Source organism: Centruroides vittatus, unplaced genomic scaffold (genome assembly GCF_030686945.1).
Source record: "Centruroides vittatus isolate TY-2023 unplaced genomic scaffold, ASM3068694v2 contig_417, whole genome shotgun sequence".
Taxonomy (NCBI): Eukaryota; Metazoa; Arthropoda; class Arachnida; order Scorpiones; family Buthidae; genus Centruroides; species Centruroides vittatus.
Genome location: NW_027122227.1, coordinates 2938173 through 2955152, shown reverse-complemented (window position 1 = coordinate 2955152; position 16980 = coordinate 2938173). Strand labels below are relative to the sequence as shown.

Here is a 16980-nt window from a genome sequence, read left to right as displayed (position 1 = left end):
ATGGCATTTTGCTGCGTAAGTTTAAGAAATGACGTAAACAGAATTCGAATTTTAAATTTTGCCGTAGAAAAATGGTCTGATATAGAACAAAAAAAAAAAAAAAAAAAAAAACACCGTATTACTTTAAAGGTTAGCTTAAATCACAGATTTTGTTACTAATAATAGTGTGGATCTGCGATAAACGTCAAAATGACGAAAATTAATGTTTATGTTATCCCCTTCGTGTAAAAATGTTAAAATTATAGTAATTTTTCCCTCTAAAGAATTTCGAAGGGTGAGAAAAAAATTTACTTAGCCTTACAGAATTCGCTTAGTTTCGTGTTTTGATTTTAAGAGGTAAAAAAAAATGAGTGAAATGAACCGAAAAGGGTTTATCCCAGCAATGGTAATTCCTTAAAATATTCGAAAATAATAGATTTTATCAGTACGATCAATGCGTTTACTAAACCATAACTCTTACGCTTCGTTACCTGGTTAATGCTACGTAAAATTCCAGAAAAAACTAAACAAGAAAACTTTATTTTACGCTGCAAAGTGCTAAAATATGGAGAAAGTAACGCGTAAGAAAAAAAAGCATAGGGGAATAGATGAATTCGTAGCTTGTACCAAAGAGCAATTTTCATTTGATATCTCTGTCCTTTATGTAATTTACAAGTTATTTTGAACATAAGAGAGGATGAAAATGAAACAGAAAATACATTTTAAACTCAATTCGATATCGGATATCTTACAGAAGTTTTAAGACATTTTCTACCTACTCGATTTGAGAATTTTAATATAGCGTATAAAATTATATTTGTAGATCAAATAAAAAAAAAAAAAATTCGAAAATGTAATCGGATCTTTTAAAAAAAATTCTTTTTCTTAAATTACATTTTCAATTCTCCCATGTTAAATCTGAAAAGTTCGTACGAAGTTGAAAGCGTTCTTAAAATCAATTTTATATTTAGAATAAATTATTTAAAACAAAATTATCGGTATAAAAACAATAATATGTTCAAAAGTGAGTACTTTAGTGAAAAAATTTAATTATTAATCATAAACTTCAAAACATGAAAGAGTTTTATTCTAAATGATATCAACATTTTTTCATACAGCTATCATTCCTTTACTTTTTATCCTTTAATAACGCAAAGCTGTAGTTTAAAATTTAAATATTTTTTTTTATACAATAAAAACATAATTTAAAACGTTTAAAATATTTGTGTACTTCTCTATTAATTTTTTTTTTCTTTTAGGAGAGAATTGATTTGGTTCATATGAAGCCATAAACAAGACATCTTTCTTATTAATTTTTTAACAATTTATATTCAAATCAAACATTTTGGAATAAGCTATTATAAGAGGAATATATTCAAACAGCTTCTGCATAGATTAAGACTCTTTTTCATTAGCAGATTTAGTCAGTGTCTGCATTAATGAAAGTTATATAATACTTACCTGCTGTTTATATCATATCATATTCCATGTGTTTAAAATTATTTTTGTAACAAGATAGGAAGGTTTAATATGCTTATATATTCTGTTATCATCAATTTAACTGTTTACTTTTCTCCTCTCTCTCATTTTTATACTGAATGTAATAATAATAACTAAAATAAAACTTTTATCGGCATTTACTTTTTAAAGCATGACAAACTAAGAAACTTATTTTTAGCAAAAGATACAATTTAAAAAAAGTATCTGTATGAAAAGATGATAATACTTAAATCTCTAAATTACTGATATTTTTTTTTTTCATTTGCTTGATGTAAAAAATCAATAGCCAAAAATAATTTTAATGATTACCCATATTCCTTAAATGATAGTTATAATCAGTTTAAACTTTTATTAAATAAAATAATCTTTGAAACTTTTTAGTTATTAATCATTGGAGTTATAAATAGATACATAAAAATAGATATTGATAAACGTCCTTCTGCCCTTCTGATTGAATAAAGAAAAAAAAAAGTCATTATTATATTCAGTTTCAGATCAAGAAAAAGAATCGAGGAAGTTTAAAGATCAAATTGAGGACATTCATATATTAATTAGGAAGAAAAACATAAAGTATATAATTTATAAATCATAGAATGTACAGTAATTATACGAGGGCTGTTCGGAAAGTTTGCGGCCTTGCCTATATGCGGCGCTGCAATCAATTTAATTTTTGGCGGGAATTATTCAGCCATCTTTGCTAAAGATACAATACCAATTTCCGCTTGATTTGTCGTAAAGTTTTGCCACGACAGCTTAGCAGATAGTCAGTGTGCAAGTGCTTTGTCAAAAATGGAGAAGACGGAGACTCGTGCGGTCATAAAATACCTGACAAAAAAAGGGCTGACTCCATCTCAAATCAAAGCTGACATGGATGAAGTTTTGGGAGAGTCTGCTCCTTCGTACACCACCATGAAAAAACTGGACAGCCCTTTTTAAATCTGGCAGAGAGAGTGTGGAAGATGACCCTTGCAGCGGACGGCCATCAACTGCTGTCACTGAAGAAAATATTGACAAAGTTCATGATTTGGTGTTAGCAGATCGCCGTTTTGAAAATGCGTGAGATAGCTGAGACAACAGGCATCTCTGTCGACCGAGTACACCACATCTTAACCGAAAATTTTGGTAATGACGAAGGTCACAGCAAGGTGGGTGCCGCATCTGCTGACCGCAGAGCAAAAACGTGTTCGCACTTTGATGTCAAAGGAGTGTTTGGACTTCTAACAGAAAAATCCACAGGATTTCTTGTGTCGGTTTGTGACTACTGACGAAATGTGGATCCACTACTACACTCCTGAAACAAAAGAACAGTCAAAGCAATGGAAACACCACAATTCGCCACCACCAAAGAAGGCAAAGACAGTTTCCATCAGCAGGGAAAGTCGATGGCCTCGGTTTTTTGGGATACTAAAGGCATCATCTTTTATTGACTACCTAGAAAAAGGAAAGACCACACTTGAAAAAGAAAAAGATTCTGTTCCACCACAATAATGCACCCGCACATTCTGCCAAAATCACCAAACAAAAGATAAACGAACTTCGCTTCCAATTAGTTCCACATCTACCGTACTCACCTGATTTGGCCCCAGTGACTTCCACCTTTTTCCAAACCTAAGAAAATTCTTGGCTGGAAAGAGATTCCACTCAAATGACAAAGTCATCTCTGAAGTGAATGAGTATTTTGCACACCTTGACAAATCGACCTATTGTGATGGCATAAAAAAGCTAGAACATCGCTGGAATAAGTGCATTGCTAACAAAGGAGACTACATTGAAAAATAAAAAAGTTTTAACATTATTTTGTTTGTTGTTCTATTTGAGGCCATGAACTTTCCGAACAGCCCTCGTTTAAATTATCATCATCTGATAATTGATATGTATCATTGTTGTAGTAGATGAAAATTACGTTTGCTACAATAAATTGCGTATTTCATATTTCTGATAATAATAAATAACATAGATTCATATTTGTAAGAGTTATGGAAATATTAATTGATTTAATATATATAATTATACAAAAGTTTACTTATAATAATAAAAATTATACTGATGACCGAGATCAACTTTGTGTCTATTTGAATGACAAAATTTAATAAAGAACTTTAATTAATAGAAAATTAAATTTTAGTATCAGAGGCAGTTGTATCAATCATATTGTCCACCTTTTGAAACTAATATAGTTTATAATTACTGTGTGTAATTGAAAATATTTTACTGAGAAAAGTATAGACAACCTTAATCATTACACAAGAAAGTAAAAATTGCAAATATAGATATTATAAACTTAAGACAATTTACGTTGAATAATCTAAAAAAGTTTAGCTCATTTATTTTAATAAAACCAGTCATACTCAATAGAAGAGATCAAAACAGTCAGTTTATGAAATATCTTTTGACATAATTTATTAGTTAAAGCAGTACAATAGGAATTTTTTTTTGTATTAAAACATATTCAATAAATAAACATATGAATAAAATATGACACCAATTGTCTATAAATATCCAGAATTATTTTTAAACTTAACATTTCAACTAATATAATTCATATAACTATGATAATCAAAAAGACATCTCAAATATAAAAAATAAATTTTGAAAAAACCATTAAAACAAGATTTTTTTTCAGGAAAAAAATATATTCATATCATTAGTATATACATTTTAAAGTATTATATTTTCATGCATATACCCCACAGAAAATTGCTAAAATGAGAATAAAGCTTTTACATAAACCACCCACCATGTTCTCCTGGCTCAATAAGCAAAAGAATATGGTGGGTAGATTATGTATAGGTGGAAAAGTGAGGTAGGCAGATTATGAATTTGCACCTATGAACAAGGTGCGAGTTCATAATTAACCAATATTCCATTCAAATCATCTTTAAACACAAATAATACATGAATTTTAGATACTAAAATATAAAACACATCAGTTAAATTGAAATTTAAAGAAATGCATCAACTTTAAAATTCCTAATTCTTGAATAATGAAGGTAAAAATACTTTTACAATATAGTATAGGTAATCCATATATTCACTAGTTCGACACATCCAGTAATCAACACTAGTTGTCTCCTGGATATTAGAAACACTGCTGCTAATTCTCACTAGTTCAAACTTCTGTTCCCACTAAATTCAGTGGAAATCTAACTTTACAGCACTAATTTCTGGTGACAGCAATGCACTCAGATGACAAAATGGCAAAAGACAATTATAAATTATTTTAAAAGGATTGATGATTAATTTGCTAACTCTACAATACAACAACATATGATCTGTAAATGTTTTCAACTAATACACTGTACTGATATCATACAAATAAACAAATATTTTCTTTCCTAATGACTAAACGATTGAATTCCCTTACTTCCAATGCTCCAAAAATCTCCTTAATCTGACACCATGCCAGTCCCATATATGTTGAATCACTGAGATTGTACCGTATTTATGTTTTTTACAGTTTTATTTAGTTTAAATAGTTATTTAGTTTTACTTAGTACAAATATGTAAAAATATTTATATCATTTACAAATTTAATTCTTATTACATTCTCAACTATTCTCAGTCAAATGTTTATTAAAAGTAATACTTAAAGATAATTAATAAAGCTTTGTTTTACTATTGTTTGTATAAATATAAAATTTTGATTTATTGAAAAATACTGTAACAATGAAACTATGATTATCAAGTTTTAACTATACAAATGTAATCTGAATAAATAATTATTACTGTATTTCCTCGATTCTAAGATGCATCGAGATTTTGAAATCAAGTTTTAAAATATCTTTAGAGGAAAAAATTTTTATATAATCAATTTTGTTAAATGTTATTGAGTAACAATTAGAAAAGCAATAGAAATGCCTTGAAATATTGTAAATAATATTTAGCAGCTCCATTTTCTATGTTCTTATGCATATACAATAACTTTTTTTTATCACACTGCATCATAATATCATCTTAAACATTTTAAATATTGGAAAGTTTAAATTAAAGGCTTGTTATCAGTAAACCTCAATTAAATTGTTGTGATAATTCAGCATTAGCAGTTTATCCAAAAACGCCTATTATTAAAGTATAATGAATCTTGTCATCTACTTAACAATGAGTGCTAATTATTGTTTTGGACAGTGAATGTAAGATGCCTTTAATTGTAAGAAACACCTCTATTTTTGACAAGCAGAAATGAGTAAAAAAGAGCATCTTAGAATTGAGAAAGTATAGCATATTAAAATAAAGAAACAAAAAATTAAAGATAAAAATTATACAGGGTGGGCCAACAAAAACGAAACAGCAGAGTTAACAGATAACACATTATCAGCCTTAATTTTATGATCAATTATTTTTTCCTTGCACGATTTCCGAGATGTCTCCCTCGATAATAAAATCGACCTGTCCAAGCGATTTGCTTAAGTACAAATCCAATTATCCAAAAACTCTGCCGTTTCATTTTTGTTGGCCCACCCTGTATAATACCTAAATACAGAATTTTTTAAAGCAGGTTTGAATAAAAATTTAAAACTTTAAAAGCATTTTTAAAAGGAAAAATCAAAATATAATCTAATTTCGTTAATTACATAAAATTCAACTTTATTTCTCAAAAGCAACTTACTATTCATTTTGATATATTAATCAAATTTCCACATTCTTTTTTTTTTAACAAATTGAAAATGAAGATTTATTGAATAAATGGAAATATGTAATAGTAAAATAATACGTAAGAACATGTAATAAACATTAATATAATTTGTTCAGAAATTTTAAATTACTTCTAGAACTTTATCAGAACTGTAAAACATTTGTATTACATAAAATTTATATAGAATTGAGGTAATTTAAGAAATGAACAAGGATTTTATTGATTGATTTGAGAGTAATTTTTCATATATATTATTTGATAATGATTATATTTATTTAGAAAACAATTCACATGATTTTTTTATCAATAACAATTGTTATATTCATTTAATAAGATAGAATTAATACACTTAATAAAATATAATAAGCTTATAAAGAATAATAATTAATTTACATAAATTAATTGGATAAAAGTATTAAAATAATAAATGATTTTCAGATAATCCATTAATTATTTGCAAGAAAATTAATATGCAATATAAAAACATCTTACACAGGTTTTTTGAAATAAATTATATATATTTTTTATATAATTATATTTAAATACAGGTTATAAATCATACTCCTAATGCATAAGATTTCAATGTAAAACTTCTCATAGTTATAATATCACTTTTTATTTATAAAAATGTCAATATCGATCTAACTGTTAAGAAAGATTAAATATGCTGGAATCTGTTATGTGAAATTATTTCAAAAATATATATTTAATCATAAGTAATTAAGATTACTTTAACCTGTAACAATACTTTCATCTAAAGAAGCCTTAAATAAATATTGAATGCACTTATTTTAACATTAAACATTTTAGTCTTTTATTTTGTATTGTCAATTTTAAATATACAAGTATATATCTCAATTAAGAGTTTTTTGGTAAGGAAGACATCTATATATATTTCTATTTATCCGAACTAATTTTTAAATTAAAAATTTGACCAAAAAGTACAAACACATTAAACTCAAGTATAGATCATTAGTATATATGTAAATACATACATACAAAATGCTTTATTCAAAGTCAAATAATTGATTTTTATTTAACACTTTTTAATCTTTCAGAATAAAGTCTATATTTATTTATATACATATACACTAATGAAACACATTTAATGTTTCGCACACATTTAACAGGTAAATTGCTGATTAAATTATTTTTAATATTAAAAGTTGTTTATCTGGATATCCTTAGTAATGTTTGAGAAAAAGAAAAAAAAAAAAGATTGATTTATACATCTTCATTAATATAATTTGAGTTTGTAATTTAAAAATTTTTTTTATTTTTATAACAAATTATATCATATAATTAACAAGAGAGTAATCTTATTAATTTCAATAATTAGCATGAAATATATATATATACAGTATAAAAAAATACTACCCTCAGGAATATTCTTATGCTCGTCAACAGACTAAACCTTGATTATACGTACAGAAGTAAAAACACTAAAAACATTATATAAACTTTTTCCTAAAAACTGTTTATGTAGACAATTTGTGTATAGCATAATTAATAAAATAAATCATTAATCATCATTTCAGAATATATTACATACAATTAATATTATAAAATAAAGTTTGTTATATTATAATAAACTTTTCTTCTCTCTAAAAAGTAAGTTGTCATTTTTCATTCTTCATTCTATATGTTTGTATCAAATGTATCTTTTTTATCTTTTTCTTATTTAAACCATTTACACATATGTCAAACATGTGAATAATCTGTTGTCCATATGACTTATTAAGAAAAGTATACGCCACTGACAGTAATGATAATTAAAGTATTAAATGATAACACATTAACGATTCTGAATTGTAGATACTTAAAGATAGTGATATTAAATTTACTAATATTGAACTATTTAACAATGTTTCTTAAATTTTTATTTTGAATTTTATTTGTATGTAGATCCAATATAAGTAAATTGATTTATTTCTGACAAATTTTCATATAAATTTCAACACACATTGCTAAGTTGAAGAAACCAATAGATTTAATTCAAAAGTAATGTTTTCAGATCTATTTGGTCCATCATCAGCTTTTCATGCAGAACTTCAAACAATTTGTAAAATAGAACAAAATAGAAGTTAAAATTAACAGTAGGAATTATTTAAGTTTATACTATAGAATAAAATTCAAAATTAATAGTTATGATTAGAACAATTTAAACGTAGAAGTTGTAAAATATATTGTGAGATTTTGTTATGTTTTTCTCTCCCCATATCATGTAGTATATGCTTAAATAAATTAAATAAATAAATAACTATCTGCACCGACTTCAAGGAATTCCTTGAAGTCAGTGAAGATATTTTATACTCGTGGAATATATTCTGAATTTTTTAATCTTTTATATTTTAGAATAATAGTTATATATCTAATTGATTTTATATTTATTTTCCATTTTGTTTCAGTTATTTTGAGTTATGCTAAACTTCAACTACTATCTCAACACTTTCCAGCAGCTATTACGTCATTTGCATAATCTCATACTAATATTCACATAAAGAATGGAATAAAATTGTATACCACTAGTTTAGGGTTTAAAAGTGATTAAAATATTAAATAATATTGTTCTATAATTTTGTAACCAGATAGTAGTAGAAACACTAGTTAGGAAATATTGTATTTATTTGTAATCTTATTCAATATGCAAGTTAACAGTTTATAAATGACTGTTATCAAATTGATACAGCAAGATCTACATAACCAAAACCTCCATGTGAATAGTCCAGAAATGAGAGAAACACTACACTCCTGCTGAACAGTGCATAGCTGTTTTAATTAAGTGATTGATTGCATTGGTGCTAATCAAGGGTTTTTCTTCTGCTAGGTTATTTTCCCCTAATCCAAATTAACTGTTTAAAGTTTTGAGTAATTGTAATTTTGTAAATAGTATTAATAAGCATTTTATTGTTGCAAATATTGAATTTGAAATTTATTGTTGTTGAAATTATAACTTTTGTTTTGCTGTCAGAAAATCCAGTACTTTATAAAGTTTTTTTTTTTTTTGATATTTTACAAACTCTGGTACAAGCTTCTCTCTTTTGACATTTTTATCTTTGCAAGGTCCAATATATCAAAAGTTATACAACTTTCAGTTCAGCATTACAATGCAAGTTCCAGTTATAAACTGTGAGAAATTTTCTTACACTAAGTTGAGAAAACACCCCTATCTTAAAGTTGAAGAATAAGGTCTCTTGCTGCTCTCATGTCTTGGTCAGGATGATGCAAGAAGATTGTATTGATATTAGTAGCAGATACAGACTTACATGTACACCATTTCGTAATCAAAATTCACATATTTATTGGTAAAACATAGGACAGCTTACAATTGGCTAAGATAGTTGTCTGACTTTGTAGTCTGAGGATTCTGATCATATGTCACTCTTGAACATCATTCACTTGGAAAGGCAGATGACTTGAATCCTGGAGATGCAAGTTTCAAGCTAGTCCCTCTCTCCTCAAGTAGATAAGGATCTCTAGCTGATCAGACAACATGGCTAGAAGATGCTAGAAGATGCTGTTGATGATTGGGTTTCTTCATTGGAATTAGACATTAGATCTCAGGATGAACAGACATTAATCTGTCTTTTGGAGGTATAAGATATGGTTTTCTTATTGTTGGGAAATTGAGAAAATATGTGAATCTTTTGTTGAAAACAGCCCTTGGGAAGATATTGATCTCTTTAGCAGAAGACCTTGTGTTTTTGCAGACATAGTATAAAAGCCCATTCTTTAAAATTTAGGTTCAGATTAGCCATCATATACTCCTCTTCCTTTTGTGATTGGTCCATGTCTTGTCCCTAAGGATTGAATTTGGATCATTGGGAGGTAGACTCACTTTCACTCGGATACTGAGCTTACTTCAGGAGGTATAATAATTACCTCTGGAATGGTATGTGTTATCTTCTTAACACAAATAGGAAAGAAAACACCTCCTCCTTATCTCTGAGTGGATACAGCTGTGTCCAAAAGTTTCAAACTAAGAGAGATAATTTGGGAGGTCTCTCTGAATTGGGCATCTCTCCTCCCTTTGTTTTCCCTATATGTATCAGGATAGAAGGTCAGAGACTCTCCATTTGTGTTCACACAATTACACATTTAGTTCAACTGAAAAAATACTTTCACTTTTATTTCTGACCAGATCTTATGTGACAGTTTTATTTCAGTGTCAGTTTCTCTCCCCTCTGTAAACATCAAACAGAGCTTGTTTGTCTTATCTTCTAACAACTTATTTTCTTGCTCCATTAGTTTGAGATAAATGAGATTACCTTATTAAAAGACTAATTTCATTTGCAAAATGCCCTCTTCAGCTATTTCTATATTTATATTATACTTACAATATTGCAAACCCAAATTTAGCAAACTTTAAACTTAATATAAAAGTACAAAAAATAATGCATGTTTGGTTTTTTCTTAACTTAATTACTACATGTATTTTCTTAGCACAATGTTGCTGTTGAGAACATATCACACAGGAAATACTTTCAGTGGAAAAAGGTTGGTTTATTGGTGTGAACGGATATGCATTTTGGGCTTAACGCCCCTCTTCAGTCCTATTATTACATATTTATCAGCAAACTGATTACAGGTTTACAAATTTACAAAATGCATTGAAAAAATTAGGATACATGTACAATGGTTTATACAATAAAACTTAATTACCTGAGATAGTAAACAGTTAAACCAACATGACTTGTGAGAAGATATACACGTAGTTGAAAAAAGGAGAGGAAAATGGAGCTAAAATTCTTTTGGCTCAACACTTATACACATTAGGACATTATAACATGTGCTAAAATAAAAAAGGGGTATTCCGTTATTAATTTTACAAAAAGTCCACCTCTTAATTATATACTTAATTTTAGATTTAAGTTTACCCTCTTTTTTATTAATTTTGTATTAATTAGTAAACTAATTAATACAAAAAAATACAAAAAAACTGCCATCATCACAATCTTTCAAAAAATCTTTTCCCATGAACAACAAACAGATGAAGATTCCAAATTATTTATCATTGGTAAACACTCATCTATCATATTCATTATATCAGTGATTTTCAACCCATAGTTTGCAGAACAAGTGTTCTAAAAATTTTCCCCAAGTCTTATATGAAAAAAAAAAATTTTAGACTATTGCAAATTTATTCTACTGTGCAACATACAAGGTGTGACAATGTTTGATGAAAGGAAATGTTACTGTTAAGGTGAACAATTTTGGAAAATGAAACTAAATTCAGAGTATAATATTGTGCTGACAAATCGAGACTTGTTTTTGGTTGAAACCTGTAGCTTGTGCATGCACATAATTACATGAGCTATGTATGTGATGGTTGTCATTAGAGAATTGCAGCAACGAATCAACATCAAATTCTGCTTTAAGATTGATAAAACTGCATCAGAAACTCACAAAATGCTGAAAACTGTTTATGGTGATGGAGCAGTGACCAAAAAATGTGTTTACAATTAGTTCAAACATTTCCATGAAGGAAACAAATCTCTTGAAGATGCTCCCCATAGTGGGCAGACTACAACCTCCAAGTCATCCAATAATGTGGAATGAGTTCATTATCTAATATTGTGGGATCTATGACTGAGTGTTTGCATGATGCCTGAAGAACTAGCATCAGATATTGACAATTGACTTGGAAAAATGCAAGATTTGTCCCTACGCCTTACACACTCAAAGCAAAATAAAAGCAGGAAAGACTGGATGCATGCAATGATTTTGTTGACACACATGACAATGATCCTGCATTCTTGGGGTCAATAGTAACAAGAAATGAGACTTATTGCTTTCAATAGGACTCAACAACAAAAAAACAAAGCACAGAATGGAAAGGCATTGGATCTCCATGTCTCAAAAATGCTGGATTGCAAAATCAAAGTTGAAAACTTTACTTGTCACCTTTTTTGATAAAGACGGCTTGACCCATAAGGAATTTGTCCCAGAAAGGCAAATTGTGGATAAAAAACTAATTGGTTGTGAACTTCCACATAGAATGTGAAGCAGGAAATGTGTGCAGCCACACTTTGCCAAGACTGGATGTTGATTTATTTGCCCTGACAATGTGTGGCCTCATACAGTTGAGGTAGAGGAGTTTCTGGCTATGTGTAGAATTGTTAAGCTGAATCATTTGACTTACTCACCTGATTTGATTCCAACTAACTTTTTTGTTTCTGCAATTGAAGCTGTCTATAAAGAGAAAAATTTGCAGACATCCAGAGAAATATGATATCTATTATGATTTTTCTAAAGCTTTCCAGTATTAATACAAATGTAAAAGTATATTATATCACAGGATGATTACTTTGAACACCAGTAAAGTTTGTTTTCCTTATGTAATGCATTCATTTTTTTTTTCCGTCATTCACCAAACTTTATTGTCAAATCTTACATTACTCCCTCAACCACAAAGTCATCCAATTCATAGACAATTCCATGTTTACTATTTTTTGTTTTGTGAAAATGTTAAATGTGGAATTGCTTATTGACTTTTGAATATATTAATGTTAACATTCCACATAATGAAGTATATGAATAGAATTTTATGGCCTCAAAAAGGTTGAGAACCACTCATTAGATAATCAATCACAACCGAATAATATATACAGAAAATAACACAGAATCTTACTTGGAAACTTTATTCTTTCAGTGAATTAATTAGTTGTGCTCAGGATAGTTGACTACAGGGATATCGTTTCCACTATGGAAGGTATAAAAGATTCCATACCTCACATTTTTGCAGCTGTGGAATTCCATACCTCAGAATATTGAAAAGATTATTTATAATTTAATGCAAGGCAAGCCAAGGCACTTGCTCTCTGTATGAAAACAGATTTTTTCCTTGGATGTTGACCAATTGAATTCTTACATAATCCAAAGTATCAAAATTTTTCTAACTCTAAGCAATTCATCACTCAGTAGGTAGCTCTAGATGTGATATTTTTAAAATATTTAATTTAAATAAATTATTTCTTTACTTCAAAATACCAATTATCTATTAAGGTAGTTGATGCCAAATGTCATTTTCTTATGAAAGCGTTGAAACTCAAGGTATCAGTTATTAATACATAAGTGGTTTAAGTTTTGCTAAGATCTTACGTGCTGGGTCGTGCTTTCACAAAATTCCATACCTCAACTTTTAAAGAACTGACACCTCTGGTTCGCTATACAGATAGCTGAAAGTGTTAGATAAATTAAAAAAATAATTGCTGGAATAGGTTTTTTTTGTTTTTAAGTCTAAGTGCTAAGGAAGTTGAACAGGCTCAATTTTATAAAGGCAGGAATATATGGAGAAAAAGATAACAGAATAAATCTAAATGTCAATACTATGAAATTTCTGGTCATGAAAATAAATCCTGTTTACAATTGTCTACAAAGTAAAAGTTGTCTCTTCTCATCTTCTAAGCCTTGTAAGATGAAAAATATGTCACAGCACAATAGTTTTGTGTGTTTGTGTATGTTGGCCTGATTTATTCAATGAGTATTTTAATAATCTTACAAGTCTTCTTCAAGTTAAAAGTGTCATTAGTCTGTTAGTTGATGTTTAAATTCTTGAATTATTTATTAAATGATGATCTGTCAATTGACATTAACTACAAGAGGTTCCAGCCTCTGTTGATACTAATATATCAGATGTCCAATTGCTGATAACTGATAGGTAATTTCAAAGATACTAGTTGATATAGCTAACACTATTATCTCCACAAAGCTGACTATGGCTGATAGAGTTTGCTGCCCTATACAAGAATGTTTCACCACAGATGTTCCATTGTAAGGATAAATGTTTCTGAGCCTATGGAAACAAGTATCATGATTGACAAATTAATGATCATGGTATTTCAGACAGTCCCAATGAGTGATTTTTGCATTTTCAGTAGAGGCAGTAATCCCTCCTAAACCAGTCTGTTTCAGTGATTGCTCCAAGTACATTGAGAAATAAATACAGTTGATTCCGTTTAATTGGGCCACTGGTTAATTGGGGCAGCTGCTTTATTGGGCCAAATCTCAAAGAACAGAAACCAAACTAATAAATTAATACATAATTTAATTGCTTAATTGGGACAGTAGCAGAAAAGGAATTTAGCAATTTTTGATATATTTTAGTAATCTTCCAAAAATATGTAGGCACTACGTACACTAATGTCGTGTAGGCCTAACGGTTGGCAGAGACAAAATGATTTTGTCTTTTGCTCGGGCAGTTTGGTTTTTCCAGAGAGGGTCAGCATAGTGGGATGTATCACATGGGGATTTCGTCTGAGGCAGACCTGAATGCGAGTTACTAACCCTGCTCTGGATTAGACCAGACAATCCCCATAAAAGCGAAGGGACAAAGATCGCCTGACAATTTTTCGAGGTCTCTCGACTGAGTTGGAAGACAGCTAGAGTTCCCTTGGAAGGTATTGTGTGCATAATTACATCTAGATTCAGACAGCAGCCATTCAATTGTTGAGACCAGCATTGAGCTGGTGGATTCTACAGTCACTCTCACCGAAGTGGCCCATCTCCAAGTAAAAGAAACTGTACTCAAAGTAAGACCATAAAATGACTTTTGGACGAACCCTTTTCTTTCTCCCTTTTTAGTTAGAACGTGTTCTAACTAAAAAGAAAGAAAGGAAAAATTGTTCGATTAGAAACGGATTGAATGGTCAACCCTTGTGTACATCACTACTAATATTTGGCAACACTATCATTATGTGAATCAGTTATCTATCGTCGTGAGTCTGACAAATTTATAGTATGAATAATTTCTGTATTTTGGTTTAATAAAGCATTAAAATAGATATCTAATTATTATTTTTTACCTACTTATTTATTTACCTATTTATTACATATTTTATTATAGAATTTATTATTAGTTCGTTTAATTGGGGCAGCCGCTTAATTGGGCCAAAATGGGTCCCAATGTGTCTCAATTAAGCAGAATCAACTGTATTTGCTCAATCACATGTATCTTGGACAATGATGGCAAACCCCTGACTTGAATGACAATTTCAAGATACCTGCATTAATGATTTTATAAATTATGAAAAAAAAAATGTTTGATGATTTCAAAAGTTTGCTTATGTAGTGTGAAAGCAGGGTCCTAAAGCTGCTGTGCAAAGTCTGGAAACAAAGTTTAAATCACTGTCCAAAATAGGTGTGCAAGAAAAAAAGACACTGTAATGCTCAGTAAAAAAATCTGAGCTGCTCAGAGAGTAGCTAAAACTTTTTTTGTTCTTTGTCTCAAGATGTATTGTGTCAGGTATTCTAAGTAAAACATCAACTAGTTTATAACTCTCTCATATAAATTAAAATTTAGTGTGATCTGACAAAGGGCACAATGTTCTCCATGACTGTCAGCTTATTGTAATCTTTAGCCTGACTTTATATATACACTGTACTGATAAAAAATGTGAACTGACTGAGAGTCATGGAAGATCATGAGCAGTAAGTTGCCCCTAGTTGGTGTCATGAATGACCAATATGGTTATATCTAAAACTAGTCCAGAAGAGCAGACTGGACAGAGGCCCAACTAGCATAACTGGCAAAATGTCTGCATGGTAAACAGGAATTGCAGGTTTGAGTCCTGCATTGCACTAATCTTTGAATAATTGAGTCTAGTTCCATCTTGTCCTGATGTGATAAGCCTTTCTCATTTAGACATGTTTTGATAAACTATTTGTTTTAATGTGTATTTGGGGCTAAAAGCATGCTTAATTTAACCAATATCTCTGTTGTTTTTCATTCAACACACACCATTCCAATGCCTTACGCTGTTTTCCTTCATGCAGAATCTCACGACAGTTGCGATTAGCATAATCATAACTTGACAATTTCCTCTGTTTGTATTGGAATATTGTCAAGTTATAATTATGCTAATCGCAACTGTGACATGTGTTCTATCTTATTTTCATATAATGCGAGCATGTCACCTTGTACTTATCCTGCAAAAGTTTCAATGGATTCTTTGCTTTCTGCACTATTATCATTAATTGGTCAAGTTACTTTAAAACTACCCTGTATATTGTTTTATTGCATAATTAATTACATATCTATCACAGTAAAATTTGATTTAAAAATTCTAGTAATTCTAAGATCAAAACCAAATGCATTATCTGCCAATTTTTAGCAGATTAAGCATTGATTTGATTAAATAATTTACACATAAGAAATTATAATTTGGAGCTAAAGATGAAAGTGTCGCCATCTATTGGTAACATTAATGATTAGTAATTTTAATCAATCAATTAATTTTAATAAATTCTGGAAATAAAGAAACTCAGAATGTAATTCAAACTGTAATTCTCCTACATCATTACGGTATATTAAAATATGAAACAGTCTAAATATTTTAAAATCAGATTCACACCAAAAAGTCAGAGATTTTCTTCTATTTTATATCATCCTTTAAAATTCAATAGTCTCTCCAACTTTTTATAATCAACTGCATTTAAAATTCCAGATTTGTGTTAAGACAATTGAATATAAAGTGACAAACATCTGGTTTTTGAACACTATATTCTCCATCCAGCAGTATCTAGATTTGAAAATTAATTTGCTCTCCCTTTTTCAATCTGCCTAGAAATCATTGTATAGTATTACATAAAAGGAGGAGGAACTTTATTCTTATGAAATTAATAAAACTTTACAATTGAGTTTTAGGTTTCAAAAGATCAAACTATAAGAAACATGATGGAGGATGATGATTGGGCTGCAAAAACATTGTAGTCCATTAAATTCCCCACTATTGTCTGTCTGTCTTTCCTTAATCTCAAGAACAGAGTTAGATAGATGAAAGATGAGACCAGATATGAAAACCTTTGGAGCGGAAGGCCCAGATTAACAATATAATGTGACTTCCATTGCAAACTGGAAGTCACATTAT

General features: G+C 29.3%; 1 protein-coding gene across 3 annotated transcripts in view; it reads right to left on the bottom strand.

Annotated features, from left to right (window-relative positions):
- Positions 1-16980, bottom strand: part of LOC136976687 (regulator of G-protein signaling loco-like) — a 96658-nt gene that overhangs the window by 67583 nt on the left and 12095 nt on the right. The gene's annotated exons all lie outside the window — the stretch shown is intronic.